Source organism: Phyllobates terribilis, unplaced genomic scaffold (assembly GCF_046119375.1).
Source record: "Phyllobates terribilis strain yellow unplaced genomic scaffold, ASM4611937v1 Scaffold_1__5_contigs__length_1240528914, whole genome shotgun sequence".
Classification (NCBI taxonomy): domain Eukaryota; kingdom Metazoa; phylum Chordata; class Amphibia; order Anura; family Dendrobatidae; genus Phyllobates; species Phyllobates terribilis.
The window spans coordinates 247,453,208-247,470,627 of NW_027362761.1; the positions used below are offsets into that span (position 1 = coordinate 247,453,208).

The 17,420-nt window shown below is 46.0% G+C and overlaps 1 protein-coding gene across 4 annotated transcripts in view; it reads left to right on the forward strand.

Moving 5' to 3' along the window:
* The first annotated feature begins 11,503 nt into the window (after positions 1-11,503).
* CHD8 (chromodomain helicase DNA binding protein 8) overlaps positions 11,504-17,420 on the forward strand; it is an 89,748-nt gene continuing 83,831 nt past the window's right edge. For 3 of the 4 annotated variants that reach the window (XM_073671134.1, XM_073671138.1, XM_073671139.1), the window contains exon 1: positions 11,504-11,634. The gene's annotated coding sequence lies outside the window, so the exon portion shown is untranslated. Of the gene's footprint in view, positions 11,674-17,420 lie in introns of all 4 variants that reach the window. The other variant, XM_073671136.1, reaches the window with a different exon arrangement.

A 17,420-nucleotide genomic window follows, 5' to 3' on the forward strand; every position in this document is an offset into this window, starting at 1 on the left:
CCTTCTAAGTCGCCTTTGGCAGTTGGATTTTTCTTTGTTAAAAAAAAGGACGGGGGTTTACGTCCATGTCTGGATTTTCGTGAAATTAATAAGATTACCGTACGCAATTCCTACCCATTGCCGTTAATTCCTGACTTGTTTAACAAGTTAGTGGGAGCCAAGTGGTTCTCCAAAATTGATCTCCGGGGGGCATACAATGTGTTACGAGTGAAGGAGGGTGATGAATGGAAAACTGCTTTTAACACTCCGGTAGGTCATTTTGAGAATCTGGTGATGCCTTTTGGTCTTACCAATGCACCTGCATTTTTTCAGAACCTTATTAATGACATCCTGAGACCTTTGATTGGTAAGAATGTGGTTGTGTATTTGGATGACATTTTGATTTATTCACCAGATCTGGAGTCCCATTGGCAGAGTGTACGTGAAGTTTTGCAGTTATTGAGTGATAATTCACTCTTCGCTAAACTGGAGAAATGTGAGTTCGCTGTGCAGAAAATTAGTTTTTTGGGCTACATTGTCTCCAGCGAAGGCTTTGAGATGGACCCTGTGAAGGTTCAGGCTGTGCAGGAATGGCCTAGGCCTATTGGTTTGAAATCTATACAGAGATTTTTGGGTTTTGCCAATTATTACAGGAAATTCATTAAGAATTTTTCTGTAATTGTTAAACCTCTAACCGATCTCACCAAGAAAGGTGCGAATACGGCCCTGTGGACTGCTGAGGCCATTGAAGCGTTTGAGTATCTCAAAGAGAGGTTCAGTTCTGCCCCTATCCTTATGCAGCCTGACGAGACCAAGCCTTTTTTGGTCGAGGTCGATGCTTCATCGGTGGGGGTCGGAGCAGTTTTGTCTCAGGAGAACAAGGGTGGAGTACATCCTTGTGCCTTCTTTTCGAGGAAATTTTCAGAAACCGAACTGAATTATGATGTTGGAAATCGGGAGTTGCTGGCTATTAACCTTGCGTTTGAACATTGGCGTCATTTTTTGGAAGGCGCTAGATATCCTATTCAGGTTTTCACAGATCATAAGAATTTGATCTATCTGGATGCTGCCAAGCGCTTGAATGCCCATCAAGCTAGGTGGGCACCTTTTTTTTCTCGGTTTCATTTTTCTGTTACCTATATCCCTGGTACTAAGAATGTTAAAGCCGATGCTTTATCTCGCAGCTTCTCTCCTACGGTCGGTGCCGAGGAGGAGGAGAGCATTTTACAGAAAGGAGTTGTGGTGGCGGCTTTGGACTCCGTTTTGGAAAAGGGGATTCTGAAAGCTCAAGATGATGCTCCATCTAACACTCCCCATGGGAGGTTGTTCGTGCCTAGAGCCTTTAGGAGAGATTTGTTTGTGGAGTGTCATGAGTCTCGGTTGGCAGGTCATCCAGGAATTTTGGAAACGAAGAGACTTATCAGTCGCAGTTTTTGGTGGCCTGGATGGCAGAAGGAAGTCATCAAGTGGGTGCGTCAATGTACTGTGTGTGCTTGGTCAAAGGCTTCACATACTCCTGCTGCGTGGTTGCTTTGCCCTCTGGAAGTTCCTAGTGCGCTTTGGACGCATCTCACAATGGATTTTATTACTGATCTTCCTTGGTCCGAGGGTTTTACTGTCATCTGGGTGGTCGTGGACCGTTTTAGTAAGATGTGTCACTTGGTTCCATTCATTAAGTTGCCCTGCGCCAAGACACTCGCTAAGGCGTTTGTTAAGGAGATTGTCAAACTCCATGGCGTTCCCACAGATATTGTTTCTGATAGAGGACCTCAGTTTGTGGCTCGCTTTTGGCGTGCTTTTTGTGACAGGTTGGGAGTCCATTTGTCATTTTTATCTGGTTATCATCCTGAGTCTAATGGACAGACTGAAAGAAAGAACCAGGATGTTGAACAGTTTTTGCGTTGTTTTGTGGCAGACAATCAAGAGGTGTGGTCTGAGTTTCTGCCTCTCGCAGAATTTGCTCTTAACAATCATACATTCTCCTCTGCTGGGTGTTCTTTTTATTGTTGTACTGGGAGACATCCGTCTTTTGGTTGGTTCTCCAAATTAGGGTCGGCGGTGCCGGAGGAGAATTTTTCCGGTGATTTGGAGAGAGTTTGGACTAATGTACCTTGCAACCTTCAAGAGGCTAACAAGAAGTCCAAGAAGTATTTTGACAGGAAACGTAAAGAGGTTTTGTTTACTGTGGGTGACATGGTTTGGTTGTCCTCGAAGAACCTGCGGTTGAGGATTCCCTCTAAAATACTGGGTCCTAAGTTTGTGGGTCCATTTAAAGTGCTTCAGGTTGTTAACCCGCCTGCTGTTATGTTGGATGTCCCTACTTCCTGGAAGATTAATCCTGTGTTTCATGTTTCCTTGTTGAAAAAGGCTGACGTATCTGATAGGGACGCCACTGTCACAGTTCCCCCTGTGGTGGAAGACGGCAAATTTGAAATTTCGCGTATCTTGAATTCTAGATGGCATAGAGGGAGATTACAGTATCTTGTCTCCTGGAAGGGTTTCGGTCCCGAAGCTCATCAAGAGAACGCCAAGAGTGTGCAAAGCAGTCATCAAAGCAAAAGGTGGCTACTTTGAGGAAACTAGAATATAAGACATATTTTCAGTTGTTTCACACTTTTTTGTTAAGTATATAATTTCACATGTGTTAATTCATAGTTTTGATGCCTTCAGTGTGAATGTACAATTTTCATAGTCATGAAAATACAGAAAAATCTTTAAATGAGGTGTGTCCAAACTTTTGGTCTGTACTGTATATGTCCCCCATCCTGGTATATATGTCCCTCATTCTGGCCCCATCATCGTATATATGTCCTCCATCCTGGTATATGTCCCTTATCCTGGGCCCCATCCCGGTATATGTCCTTTATCCTGGGCCCCATCCTGGTATATATATCTCCCATCCTAGTATATGTCCCCAGTTCCGCCATTATACTCACCAGGGGCGTAAATAGAAGTCATAGAATCTGAACGTGTTTCTCAGGTGTGTTGAGTCCTTTCACATTCAGGAAGGCAATGTTTAGGTCCACCATATCTGATTAGGAATTCTTCAACTATAGATATCGTGAGAACAACCGTGAAACATGTGGGGCGGGGACTTGAGCATGTCACTCGAGCACCTGCGATACTTGGTGCAAACCGAGTACTCGATGCAAACTCAAGTAGCGAGCCCTTGCGCTCAATACAAATGACAACATATTCAATATGATGACCTAATGTTATCAAATTCTGTGTCGAACCTTTGAGTTCAAAATGTTCACTATACCCCTTGATAAAATCCTTGAGGAGTGATTTTTTTTATTTTCTCAGCTCTATGTTATAAACTTTTGTGAAACACTTCAGGGTTCAAAGTGCTCACCACACATATAGATAAGTACCTTAAGGGGTCTAGTTTCCAAAATGGGGTAACTTGGGGGGGGGTTTCCACTGTTTAGGCACATCAGGGGCTCCCCAAACGCGACATGGCATCTGCTAATTATTCAAGCTAATTTTATATTCAAAAACTCAAATGGGGCTCCTTCCCTTCCGAGCCCTGCCGTGCACCCAAGCAGTGGTTCCCCCCCACACATATGGAGTATCAGCTTACTCAGGAGAAATTGCACAACAAATGGTATGGTGCAATTTCTTCTGTGACCCTTATGAAAACGCAAAATTGGGTACTGAAAAATATTTTTGTGGGAAAATGTGAAAATGTTATTTTTACGGCTCAATATTATAAACTTCTGTGACGCACCTGGGGGTTCAAGGTACTCACCACGAATCTACATAAGTTCCCTGAAGGGTCTAGTTTCCAAAATGGTGTCACTTTTGGGGGGTTTCAACGGTTTAGGCACATCAGGGACTCCCCAAACACGACATGGCGTCCACTAATTATTCAAGCAAATTTTACATTCAAATAGTCAAATGGCGCTTCTTCCTTTCCGAACCCTGCCGTGCATCCAAACAGTGGTTTTCACCCACATGGGGTATCAGCGTCCTCAGGAGAAATTGCACAACAAATTTTGGGGTCCATTTTTTCCTGTTACCCTTGCGAAAATAAAAAAGAACTTGGGTCTAAAGTAACATTTTTGTGAAAAAAAGTTAAATGTTCTTTGTTTTCTTCCACATTCCAAAAATTCCTGTGAAGCACCTGAAGGGTTAATAAACTTCTTGAATGTGGTTTTGAGCACTATGAGGGGTGCAGTTTTTAGAACGGTGTCACTTTTGGGTATTTTCTGTCATAAAGGCCCCTCAAAGTCATTTCAAATGTGATGTGGTACCTAAAAAAATGGTTTTGTAAATTTTGTTGGAAAAATGAGAAATCGCTGGTCAACTTTTAATCCTTATAACTTCCTAATAAAAAAGAATTTTGGCTCCAAAATTGTGCTGATGTAAAGTAGACATGTGGGAAATGTTATTAATTAACTATTTTGTGTGACATATCTCTCTGATTTAAGGGCATAAAAATTCAAAGTTTGAAAATTGCAATATTTTACAAATTCACCAAATTTCCGATTTTTTCACAAATAAACGCAAGTGATATCGAAGAAATTTTACCACAATCATGAAGTACAATATGTCACGAAAAAAAACATTCTCATAATCAGTGTGATCCATTGAAGCATTTCAGAGTCATGACCTGGTCAGAATTGTAAAAATTGGCCTGGTCATTAACGTGCAAACAGCCTTGGGGGGGTAAAGTGGTTAAGCTGCCCCCACATGTGAACACTTCTCTTTCTGTCACCCAGCTTTTTATAGTCTTGACCCCAGACACATATTTTCCAGGACGACCTGAATTGGTCTATTTAAAAGATGCTGTCTGTAAATTGCCAATGTGCCAAGTTGTGGCATTTCAAATATCCTGTGTCTCTCTATACAGACAATAGGAAATATTCTATCTAGTACATACCATTTGCTAACCCTTTGGAAGCTCATGGTCTAGGAGCTAAGGTGCGTGATTTGACACCTCCAGCAAAAGCCCCTTTGTGCTTACAATACTGGTATATCGATTTTCATCCATTGTCAACTAAATGTAACTCTACTGCTGTTATGATTTCCCTTATTGATTATATATTTTCCTTCACATACATATTTGACAAAGACAACAGAAATAAACACAAAATGCAGTTTTTAAATGAAGGTCTTTATTATTAAGAGGAAAAGAAATCCAAACCTACATGACCCTGTGTGAAAAAGTGATTGCCCTTCCCCCTGTAAAACATAAATTAACTGTGGTTTATCACATCTTTGGGAAGCTGAGTTCAATTTCCCTAGCAACACACAGGCCTGATTACTGCAACACCTATTCTCAAGAAATCACTTAAATAGGACCTGCTTGACAAAGTGAAGTAGACCAAAAGTTCTTCAAAAGATAGACATCATGCTGCAATCCAAAGAAATTCAGGAACAAATGAGAAACAAAAGGGGGATACGTGGCACTCCTTAAACTTATGGGTGCTCAGATAGGATTCCACTCCAATTTATGAAAAGTAAGAATCTGGCACTCCCAATTTCAGTGAAAAGATTTCAAAAACAATTTTTTTTGATGCGCATCACACACAGCACGGTAGTGCTTTTACCCAAGCGCTTTGCCTTGCATCGATATTTTTCTCTTCCATATAACCCTGCCACTGGTTGACTCCCCTTGTATCCACTGGGCAGATCCTGGTTCTGTTGAAGGCCGAATGAGGCCGAAACGTTAACTCTAATGAATCATGATAATAAAAAATTGTTTTTGAAATCTTTTCACTGAAATTGGGAGTGCCAGATTCTTACTTTTCAAAATTAGAAACAAAGTAATTGAGATCAATCAGTCTGGAAAAGGTTATAAAGCCATTTCTAAAGCTTTGGGACTCCAGCGAACCACAGTGAGAGCCATGATCCACAAATGGCGAAAACATGGAATAGTGGTGAAACTTCCCAGGAGTGGTCGGCCAAAAAAAATTACCTCAAGAGCGCAGCGACAACTCATCCAAGAGGTCACAAAAGATACTACAATAACATCCAAAGAACTGCAGGACTCAGTTAAGGTCAGTGTTCATGACTCCACCATAAGGCTAAGTGGGCATTTTCAGTATTTGATTGCAGAAATTCCTGCAAGGTTCCTGCATCTCTTGGCAGGAAAAACGCTGCGGCAAAAACACGTGTTTTGCCGCGGTTTTGATGTGTTTTTTGATGCGTTTTTGTAGAGCAATGAATGCGTTTTGGAGCTAAATAAAGATATTTGAAAAAAGGAACGTGGGACATCACTTTAATCCTTGGTTTACTGTGTGACTTGGGGTGAGTATATTGGTTAATTTAAATGATTAAAGAATATGTCTGTTTTATTTCAAATAAAGTGTTTTATTCTTAGTATGTGTGTTCATTTAACTCTTTACTTACAGGTTTAGTTATGAGGGTGTCTGGCTGACACCTCTTCATTACTAAAGCTAGGGTTAGGTGACAGCGACCCCTAATCCCATTACTCCAAATGCTGCACTTGCGGATCCACCACATGTAATGACATTTCAATCGGTTGACATGCTGCAGATTTAATTGCAATGACAATCCTGACAGGAAAATTCCTGCTCATATTCTCAGCACTTCAGGCTTGTCGTTGCATTAGCTGGTACACGGATTACCTAATGTTTTTGGCCCATTTCCGAGAGGAAAAAATGCAGTGAAAACGCACCAAAAACACGCTGTGTGCACACAGACTAAGGCCTCATTCACACGTCCATGTCTCCAGTATGTGTGGTGACAGTTTACACACACTGGAGACACTTACACATGTAGACCCATTCAAATGAATGGGTCTGCGCACATGTCAGTGTGTTTCCATAGACCATGTTTCCGTAGACAAAACACGTTGACATATCCGTTTTTTACCTGCAGCAACGGGCCGCAAAACATCCCACACACATGCACACTGATGACACACGAATGACCTCTGTGTGTCATTAGCGTGAACATGTACCGGTGCCTGGGAATCAGCAGTACAGTTCGCGCTGATCCCCATTTTCCGGTGCTGAGATCAGCGTTAGCAGGGAACAATGTTGAGAGTTGTATTCAGTGTAAAGATAAGAATAAAATTAAAAAACACATTATACTTTCCTGAACACCTAATCCATCGAAGCTCTTTTCCCCTGTAAAAAAAATAAAATACAACCATAATACTTACCTGTCCGACATACTGTCCCACGCCATAATCCATCTCTGCAATATTTGGATTACAACCTGAACAGTGTCATGAATTTTCTCACGGTCCTAGCGTTGATCTCATTGTCCTGGCTCACAGTGAAGTGAGCCTGGGAACGCACCTTCATTGACCGGCGGTAACCTCTATGATGTCACCATTCGTCAGTGAAGCTGCGCTCGCAGCACCTCATTGTGTCATGGTTTGCAGCCTGGACAGTAGTTTCATTCCACTGTTCAGGTTGTAAACTAAATATCACAGAGATGGATTACGAACTGGGACAGTATGTCGGACAGGTGAGGGATATTGTTGTTTTTCATTTTTGTTTTTTTACAGGGGACAATAGCTTCAAGGGATTAGGTGTAAGGTATTTTTGTTGTTTATTATTTTCTGTCTTTTACAGGTGACACGGGCTTCAGAGGAATAGTAGTAAGGTGAGTATAAATGTGTTTTTTATTTTTAAATAAATGTGAAAAAGTGTGGACTTTTATTTCAAATAAAGGATTTTATTCAGGCTCTTTTTCTTTACCAACTTTTACTATGGGGTTAGTGATGGGGGCGTCATATAGACGGGTCTCCATTACTAACCCCTGGGCTTCAAGTCAGCTGCCAATACAAGGCTGACATAAACCCCAACCCTATTACCCCCTTTCCACCGCACAAGGGCAAGTGGGATGAGCCGAGGCTAAGCTTGATGAGCCATTTCTGGGCCACTGTGGGCTCATGTTATTAGCCTTGGAGAGGGCCAGGATCCATGGCCCCTTCTCTGGCTATTAATATCAGCCCGCAGCTGTCTGTTTGGCCTTTGCTCGGTAGAATTTATAGGGGCATCCTACGTCAATTTTTTTCTGGGGTCCCCCTGTAATCTAGCCAGTAAACACTAATCAAACAGCTGTGGGCTGTTATTAATAGCCAGAGAACATGTTGGCCTAAAGGCCCCTTCCCTGGCTAGTAAAATCAGCCCCCAGTGGTCTTTTTTCCCTCTGCTGGTTATGAAAATTACAATAAATTAGAAAATATGGGGCGCAATAGCGCTGAAATCCGATGGTCGTGATAATGATAATGAAAATCACTCACCTTATAGAGTTGTGAAATGCACAACTCATATGGAAAATATAGAATGTGGTGATAAGATGAAGTGCTGCAGCCGGCATAAGTCCCTCTAAGATCTTGAGCAATATAAAAGTAAATGGATAAGATGATGCCCGTGGACGCCGCACTGCCTCCAGAATAAGTGAATGAAGATGACTTTATCAAAAGGCTATATTACTACGCGTTTCTCGGACGTCCAGTCCGCTTCATCAGGTACATAGCTACTGTTCACTATACAAAGGATGTCCATATATACACATAAGCACGTGTTCAAAAAAGACCGCTAAGGACTCCCTTGGCGCCAAATGAATAAGAGTCCCCACATAGAAAAAATCTGCAGGGTCAAACAATCATATATTACAAACTGTTGTTATCATAACGCGTGAACATTGTAGACATAATGCATGAACATTATAGGAGACCATGTCTACAATTTCACGCATTATGATAACAACAGTTTGTAATATATGACTATTTGACCCTGCGGATGTGGGGACCGTTATTCATTTGGCGCCAAGGGAGTCCTTGGCGGTCTTTTTTGTACAGTAGCTATGTACCTGATGAAGCGGTGTCCTTATCCATTTACGGTTATGAAAATTAAGTGAAAGCCCCCGCCATTTTTTTATTTATTCAGTAGATACATCAAAGTAGTGACGATAACACACGCAAAGCCCTAATTATATAGATATCAACAACATTTTTGTAGCTATTTATGATCTGTTCTTCCTCCTGCAAGTCCTGTGTTGTTAAATTTCTTGCAATTAAACTTTAGAAATAAATTGTTTAAATAGCATCCATTTTTTTTCTGCACAAAACACGGATGCTGCATATGGACACATGGATGGCACACGGACACGGATCTCACCAGTACTGTTTTTTCATGTACAGGAATCACCAGGACATGTGAAGGAGGCCTAAAAAAGAGACTGGGCAAAAATGGCATGCGTGGCATTGTTCCAAGACGAAAACCACTGCTGAGCAATAAGAACATAAAGACTTGTCTCAGTTTTGCCAGAAAACATCTTGGTGATCGCCAAGTATTTTGGAAGAATACTCTGTGGACTGATGAGACAAAAGTTGAACTTTTTGGAAGGTGTATGTCCCATTACATCTGGCATAGAAGTAACACAGCATTTCAGAAAAGGAACATCATACAAACAGCAAAATATGGTGGTGGTAGTGTGATGGTCTGGGGCTGTTTTGTTGCTTTAGGACCTGGAAGACTTGCTGTGGTAATGGAACCATGAATTCTGCTGACTACCAAAAAATTCTGAAGGAGAATGTCCGGCCATCTGTTCATGACCTCAAGCTGAAGCACACTTGGGTTATGCAGCAGGACAATGATCCAAAACATACCAGCAAGTCCACCTCTGAATTACTTAAGAAAAACAAAATTAAGACTTTGGAGTGGCCTAGTCAAAGTTCTGACCTTAATCCGATTGAGATGCTGTGGCATGACCTTAAAAAGGCAGTTCATGCTTGGAAACCCTCCAATGTGGCTGAATTACAACAATTTTGCAATGATGAGTGGGATAAAATTCCTCCAGAGCGTTGTAAAAGACTAATTGCCAGTTATCGCAAACGCCTGATTGCAGTTGTTGCTGCTAAGGATGGCCCAACCAGTTATTCGGTTTAGTGGGCAATCACTTTTTCACACAGGGCCCTGTAGGTTTGGATTTCTTTTTCCTTTAATAATAAAGACCTTCATTTAAAAATTACATTTTGAATTTGTGTAATATTTCAATTTGTTTTGTGATCTGAAACTTTTAGGAGTGACAATCATGCAAAAGAATAAGAAATCAGGAAGGGGGTGAACACTTTTTCACACCACTGTATATATAGTGTGTGATGAGCCAGCGTCAGCACCCGGCGTACCCAGGCAAGTGTCGGGACCCAGGACCATCAGAGGGGCCCACTCGCTGTCGGGGCCCGGCTGCTACCCCAGCATCTGTGCAGCATGACAGCAGGTGCTGCTTGATTGCTGGAACTTCACAAGACATGGCCGCACGCAGTGCGTTGTGTGTCTGGTAGTAATGACATGGCAGGGGCGACACTGCACCTTTAATTGTGCTTGTGTGTTGCCCCAGTCGCATCATTACTACCAGACACAGCCACACAGCGCGTGAACATGTCTGAAGTGCTGGCCATGTCTGAAGGTCCTGCACAGATGCGGGGGGGAGGGGGGCGGCCCAGGCCCCGATGGCGAGTGGGCCCCCTTGATGGTCCAGGGCCCCATGTCTGACACGCCGGCGGCCCTGCACAGATGAGGAGGAGCAGCCCGGGCCCCGAAAGCAAGTGGGCCCCTCTGATGGTCCGGGGCCCCATGTCTGTGACACGCTGGCGGCCCTGCACAGATGAGGGGGAGCACCCCGGGCCCCGACAGCGAGTGGGCCCCCTTGATGGTCCAGGGCCTCATGTCCGTTTTATGTGTTTTTAAGAATTTGTGTTCAAATATGTATGTATGCCTGTATGTGTATGTCTGCGTATTGTATGTGCACATATCTGCGTACCATGTGCATATGTGTGCATGTCTGCGTACTGTGTGCGTGTCTGCGTACTGTGTGCATGTCTGCGTACTGTGTGCGTGTCTGCGTACTGTGTGCGTGTCTGCGTACTGTGTGTGTGCATGTCTGTGTACTGTTTGTGCATGTCTGCGTACTGTGTGAGTGCATGTCTGCGTACTGTGTGAGTGCATGTCAGCGTACTGTGTGTGTGTGTGATTCTCAGCTGTATCTGTGCATCATGAATCGTAATTTGTGTTAAAGGGGCCCACTGAGACGCTTTCGCCCGGGGCCCAGAAAAACCTGGAGCCGGCCCTGATTGTGTGTATATATTTATCTATATACACACATAAATGTGTGCCTATATACAAGTGTGTGTATATATACGAGCGTAAGTGTAAAAATATTAAATACATTGTGTGCAAACATATGTATACAATGTGTAATCGATGTGAGTATATACATTGTGTGTATATACATAAAATCTATTTTTTATCTACAATTACAATTGTGAGAGACTTGTTTGCCCTTTTCATTCGCTGCTGCCTAATGAGACAACTCGTTCATTCATAATTTCTCGGCGCTCCGCGGTCTTTTCATCAGGCATTCCCGGGGCAGCCTAGTGAAGGACCCTTTGCCCTCTTCCGTAGGTACTTCCTGATGAGCGCAACCTACCCCAGTGTATATGACGTCAGCAGCCTCGCCTGATTGCTATGTTTTTAAACCAATAGGGAATGATATAAGGCGGGATTTGTGGCTTAGAAGCCGCTACCATTGTTCTAGTATGAGGTGACGTAACGCGTATCTGTACGAGGCTGAGTTGCATCGCACGGCGCGTCCATGCTCGGCACAGCCGGGACCAGCTCATAAAGGGTCAACAGCGGCCGGGACCCGGACAGTGTGACGTCACAGGTGAGACGGGGGAGTTGACGTCACAAAGTGGGGTCACAGGTGAGACGTGGGGGAGGGGTATAGCCCGAGTACGTCGCATACACATATACAGCCCACTTGCGTGTCCTTAGTGTTAGCGCGCGGCTGAATGGAGACTGGCGCTGCGCTCTTTACGTCACGTGTGTACACGGCAGTCCTTGCGGTTATGGGGTTCTGCTCGGCACGGAGGCAAAGCACGAGAGATAGAACGGGCGGCAGGAGGCATCGCTGGTGCCATGGGAACACCGTGTTTGTTTACTGCTCGTGTTCTACAACGTATCAAACCCTGATTACCAGCGTGGAGCCCCCACGTCTCCGCGGGCCTCCTGTATATAGGGCCATCAGTGTGGAGCCCCCACGTCTCCGCGGGCCTCCTGTATATAGGGCCATCAGTGTGGAGCCCCCACGTCTCCGCGGGCCTCCTGTATATAGGGCCATCAGTGTGGAGCCCCCACGTCTCCGCGGGCCTCCTGTATATAGGGCCATCAGTGCGGCAGCATGGAGCCCCCACGTCTCCGCGGGCCTCCTGTATATAGGGCCATCAGTGTGGAGCCCCCACGTCTCCGCTGCCCTCCTGTATATAGGGCCATCAGTGCGGCAGCATGGAGCCCCCATGTCTCCGCGGGCCTCCTGTATATAGGGCCATCAGTGCGGCTGCGTGGAGTCTCCGCTGTCGTCCTGTATATAGGGCCATCAGTGCGGAAGTGTGGAGCCCCCACGTCTCCGCTGTCCTGTACATTGGGCCGGCAATGTGGAGCCCCCACGCGTCCACTGTCCTCCTGTACATTGGGCCGGCTATGTGGAGCCCCCACGTGTCCACTGTCCTCCTGTACACTGGGCCGGCTATGTGGAGCCCCCACATGTCCGCTGTCCTCCTGTACATTGGGCCAGCAGTATGGAGCCCCCACGTCTCCGCTGTCCTGTACATTGGGCCGGCAATGTGGAGCCCCCACGTGTCCGCTGTCCTCCTGTACATTGGGCCGGCAGTGTGGAGCCCCCACGTCTCCGCTGTCATGTACATTTGGGCCGGCATTGTGGAGCCCCCACGTGTCCGCTGTCCTCCTGTACATTGGGCCGGCAGTGTGGAGCCCCCACGTCTCCGCTGTCCTGTACATTGGGCCGGCAATGTGGAGCCCCCACGTGTCCGCTGTCCTCCTGTACATTGGGCCGGCAATGTGGAGCCCCCACGTGTCCGCTGTCCTCCTGTACATTGGGCCGGCAGTGTGGAGCCCCCACGTCTCCGCTGTCCTGTACATTGGGCCGGCAATGTGGAGCCCCCACGCGTCCACTGTCCTCCTGTACATTGGGCCGGCTATGTGGAGCCCCCACGTGTCCACTGTCCTCCTGTACATTGGGCCGGCTATGTGGAGCCCCCACGTGTCCGCTGTCCTCCTGTACATTGGGCCGGCAGTATGGAGCCCCCACGTCTCCGCTGTCCTGTACATTGGGCCGGCAATGTGGAGCCCCCACGTGTCCGCTGTCCTCCTGTACATTGGGCCGGCAGTGTGGAGCCCCCACGTCTCCGCTGTCATGTACATTTGGGCCGGCATTGTGGAGCCCCCACGTGTCCGCTGTCCTCCTGTACATTGGGCCGACAGTGTGGAGCCCCCATGTCTCCGCGGGCCTCCTGTATATAGGGCCATCAGTGTGGAGCCCCCACGTCTCCGCTGCCCTCCTGTATATAGGGCCATCAGTGCGGCAGCATGGAGCCCCCATGTCTCCGCGGGCCTCCTGTATATAGGGCCATCAGTGCGGCTGCGTGGAGTCTCCGCTGTCGTCCTGTATATAGGGCCATCAGTGCGGAAGTGTGGAGCCCCCACGTCTCCGCTGTCCTGTACATTGGGCCGGCAATGTGGAGCCCCCACGCGTCCACTGTCCTCCTGTACATTGGGCCGGCTATGTGGAGCCCCCACGTGTCCACTGTCCTCCTGTACACTGGGCCGGCTATGTGGAGCCCCCACATGTCCGCTGTCCTCCTGTACATTGGGCCAGCAGTATGGAGCCCCCACGTCTCCGCTGTCCTGTACATTGGGCCGGCAATGTGGAGCCCCCACGTGTCCGCTGTCCTCCTGTACATTGGGCCGGCAGTGTGGAGCCCCCACGTCTCCGCTGTCATGTACATTGGGCCGGCATTGTGGAGCCCCCACGTGTCCGCTGTCCTCCTGTACATTGGGCCGGCAGTGTGGAGCCCCCACGTCTCCGCTGTCCTGTACATTGGGCCGGCAATGTGGAGCCCCCACGTGTCCGCTGTCCTCCTGTACATTGGGCCAGCAGTGTGGAGCCCCCACGTCTCCGCTGTCCTGTACATTGGGCCGGCAATGTGGAGCCCCCACGTGTCCGCTGTCCTCCTGTACATTGGGCCGGCAGTGTGGAGCCCCCACGTGTCCGCTGTCCTCCTGTACATTGGGCCGGCAGTGTGGAGCCCCCACGCGTCCACTGTCCTCCTGTACATTGGGCCGGCTATGTGGAGCCCCCACGTGTCCACTGTCCTCCTGTACATTGGGCCGGCAGTGTGGAGCCCCCACGTGTCCACTGTCCTCCTGTACATTGGGCCGGCTATGTGGAGCCCCCACGTGTCCACTGTCCTCCTGTACATTGGGCCGGCTATGTGGAGCCCCCACGTGTCCGCTGTCCTCCTGTACATTGGGCCGGCAGTGTGGAGCCCCCACGTCTCCGCTGTCATGTACATTTGGGCCGGCATTGTGGAGCCCCCACGTGTCCGCTGTCCTCCTGTACATTGGGCCGACAGTGTGGAGCCCCCACGTCTCCGCTGTCGTGTACATTGGGCCGGCTATGTGGAGCCCCCACGTGTCCGCTGTCCTCCTGTACATTGGGCCAGCAGTGTGGAGCCCCCACGTCTCCGCTGTCCTGTACATTGGGCCGGCTATGTGGAGCCCCCACGTGTCCGCTGTCCTCCTGTACATTGGGCCAGCAGTGTGGAGCCCCCACGTGTCCGCTGTCCTCCTGTACATTGGGCCGGCAGTGTGGAGCCCCCACGTCTCCGCTGTCATGTACATTGGGCCACCACAATCACGTTTTCAAATGTTTACAGTTGACTCTTGTATACTTAAACACATTTTATTATTTTTTTGCATATTCTGAAGGCGCATTTATATAAATATATAATTTTTTTCCTGATAATGCTGTTTGGGGGCTTTTCATTTGCATAACACAGTGACATTTTTAAAGAGGTTTGGCATGAAAATTCTGTAGTCACTCTGTGACTGTAGACTTAATCCTCATATCGTGTACAGTGCGCGCTTGTCAGGGTTTGACGAGCGCTGGGGCTCGTGATCCCAAGTATGTCATATACATTCTCTCGGCCACATTTCAAGTAGACGTGCACGGACTCCCTCAATACAAGTGATACAAATCTGGCTCCGGATAATCCTGACAATATACGCTATGCACGCTATGAGGGTTCGGAATCGTAAGTCTACAGTCACAATGAGTAACTGCAGATTTTTGTGCCAAACCTGGACGACCCCTTTAATTATACCATTTTTTTAGCAAATGACTTTTTGATAGTTCTATATAGACTCTAGTGGTCAAGTCTGATCCACAAAACGTATGAGTGTAGGATATGCTCTGAGGATCTGTTTTTAAAATTGACATGTATATGGATCAATGAAGCTCTATGGGTCCATGTACTGTCCAAGAAAAAAAAACTTGTGGAGAGCTTGGCTATCAGTGAAGCCGAGCTCCTGGTGATGATCAACACTTGGTATATCTTATGTGCCCCCATGATCACCATGAAGTCCATGTATGTTAATTTGCCTGAATGCCTTCCTGATCATATTGCACATATACAGTTAGTTTCAGAAATATTTAGACCGTGACACAAATTTTGACATTTTAGCTGTTTACCAAAACATATTCAAGATAGTTATATAATCAATATGGGCTTAAAGTGCAGGCTCTCAGCTTTAATTTTAGTATTCATACTCTAATTGGATTAAGGATTTAGCAATTGTAGCTCTTCTTTTTAAAGGGACCAAAAGTAATTGGATAATTATCTCAAAAGCTGTTTAATGGGCTGCATTGGCTATCCCCTCGTTAATCCATCATCAGTTAACCAGTTAAAAGGTCTGGACATGATTCCAGCTGTGGCATTTGCATTTGGAAGCTGTTGCTATGCTGCCCAAAACATGTGGTCAAAGAAGCTGTCCGTGGAAGAGAAACAGACCATCATTAGGCTGAAAAAAAGAGAAGAAATCCATCAGAGAGATAGCAGAAATGTTATGAGTGACCAAATCAATAGTTTGGTACATTCTGGAAAAAAAAAAGACCTCGACGTCCACGGAAGACAACAGTGGTAGATGAGCACAGAATCCTTTCCATGGTGAAGAAACACTTCATAACATCCACCCAAGTGAAGAACCCTCCAGGAAGTAGGTGTTTCAGTTTCTAAGTCTACCATAAAGAGAAGACTTCATGCCAGCAAATGCAGAGGGTTCACCTCAAGGTGCAAACCATTAATCAGCCTTAAAAATAGAAAAGCCAAATTGGACTTTGCCAAAAACCATTTACAGAAGCCAGCCCAGATAAGGAAACGTATTCTTTGGACAGATGTAAGATCAACCTGTACCAGAATGATGGGAAGAAAAAAGTATGGAGAAGGCTTGGAACGGCTCATGATCCAAAGCATACCACATCATCTGTAAAACACAGCGGAGGCAGTGTGATGGCTTGGGCATGCATGGCTGCCAATGGCACTGGGTCACTAGTGTTTATTGATGATGTGAATGAAGACAGAAGCTGCTGGATGAATTCTGAAGTGTACAGGGCGATAATTTCTGCTCAGATTCGACCAAATGCAGCAAGGTTGATTAGACGACGATCACAGTACAGATGGACAATGACCCAAAACATACTGCTAAAGCAACCCAGGAGCTTTTTAAGGCAAAGAATGGAATATTCTGCAATAGCTGAGTCAATCACCAGATCTCAACCCCATCGAGCAGCATTTCACATGCTTAAGACAAAACTTAAGGCAGAAAGACCCACAAACAAGCAACAACTGAAGTCAGCTGCAGAAAAGGCCCGGCAAAGCATCATAAAGGCCCAGTGTTTGGTGACATCCATGGCTTTCAGACTTCAGGCAGTCATTGCCTGCATAGGATTCTCTACACATTATTAAAAATGAACATTTTATTTAAGGTAAAGTTAATTTGACCAATTACTTTTGAGCCCCTGGAATGAGAAGACTTTGTAGAAAATAGATGCAATTTCTAAACATTTCCCAGGATATTTTTGTTCAAGCCCTTTAATTAATTAAAGTGGTTTTCCCACTAACAAGTTCATTTTATTCACTAGATCTTGGAATAAGTACCACAATTGAATGGGTTTAAATAAAATGTTCCTGTGCTGAGATAATCTTATAAATGTGCCCCTGCTGTGTACTGTGTAATGGCTGTGTCTGACCATGCAGGGATATGGTCTGATCATACTACAGCTCCTGGGCAGGGGGGAAACAAGAGACATTACAGCACAGGATCACAGCTGATTCTTTTTGTGAGGGAAAACATTTCCCTGCCTGTTTTTAAATAATGTTTTACCTCACAGAATCATCTGCCTTCCCACTGTCTGCATACCGACTCCAAAAATATATAATAAATTGGTTCAGTAGTACAATACAGGATGTGCTGTAAATGTTTTCATAAGAATTTGGGAAAGTTATGAAATGTCCTATAAATGTCTGTTCTGTTCCTGATCTAAGGATGTCTGCTTTTAGTTGAGATGAATCTGTGCTGCACTTTATGTACACG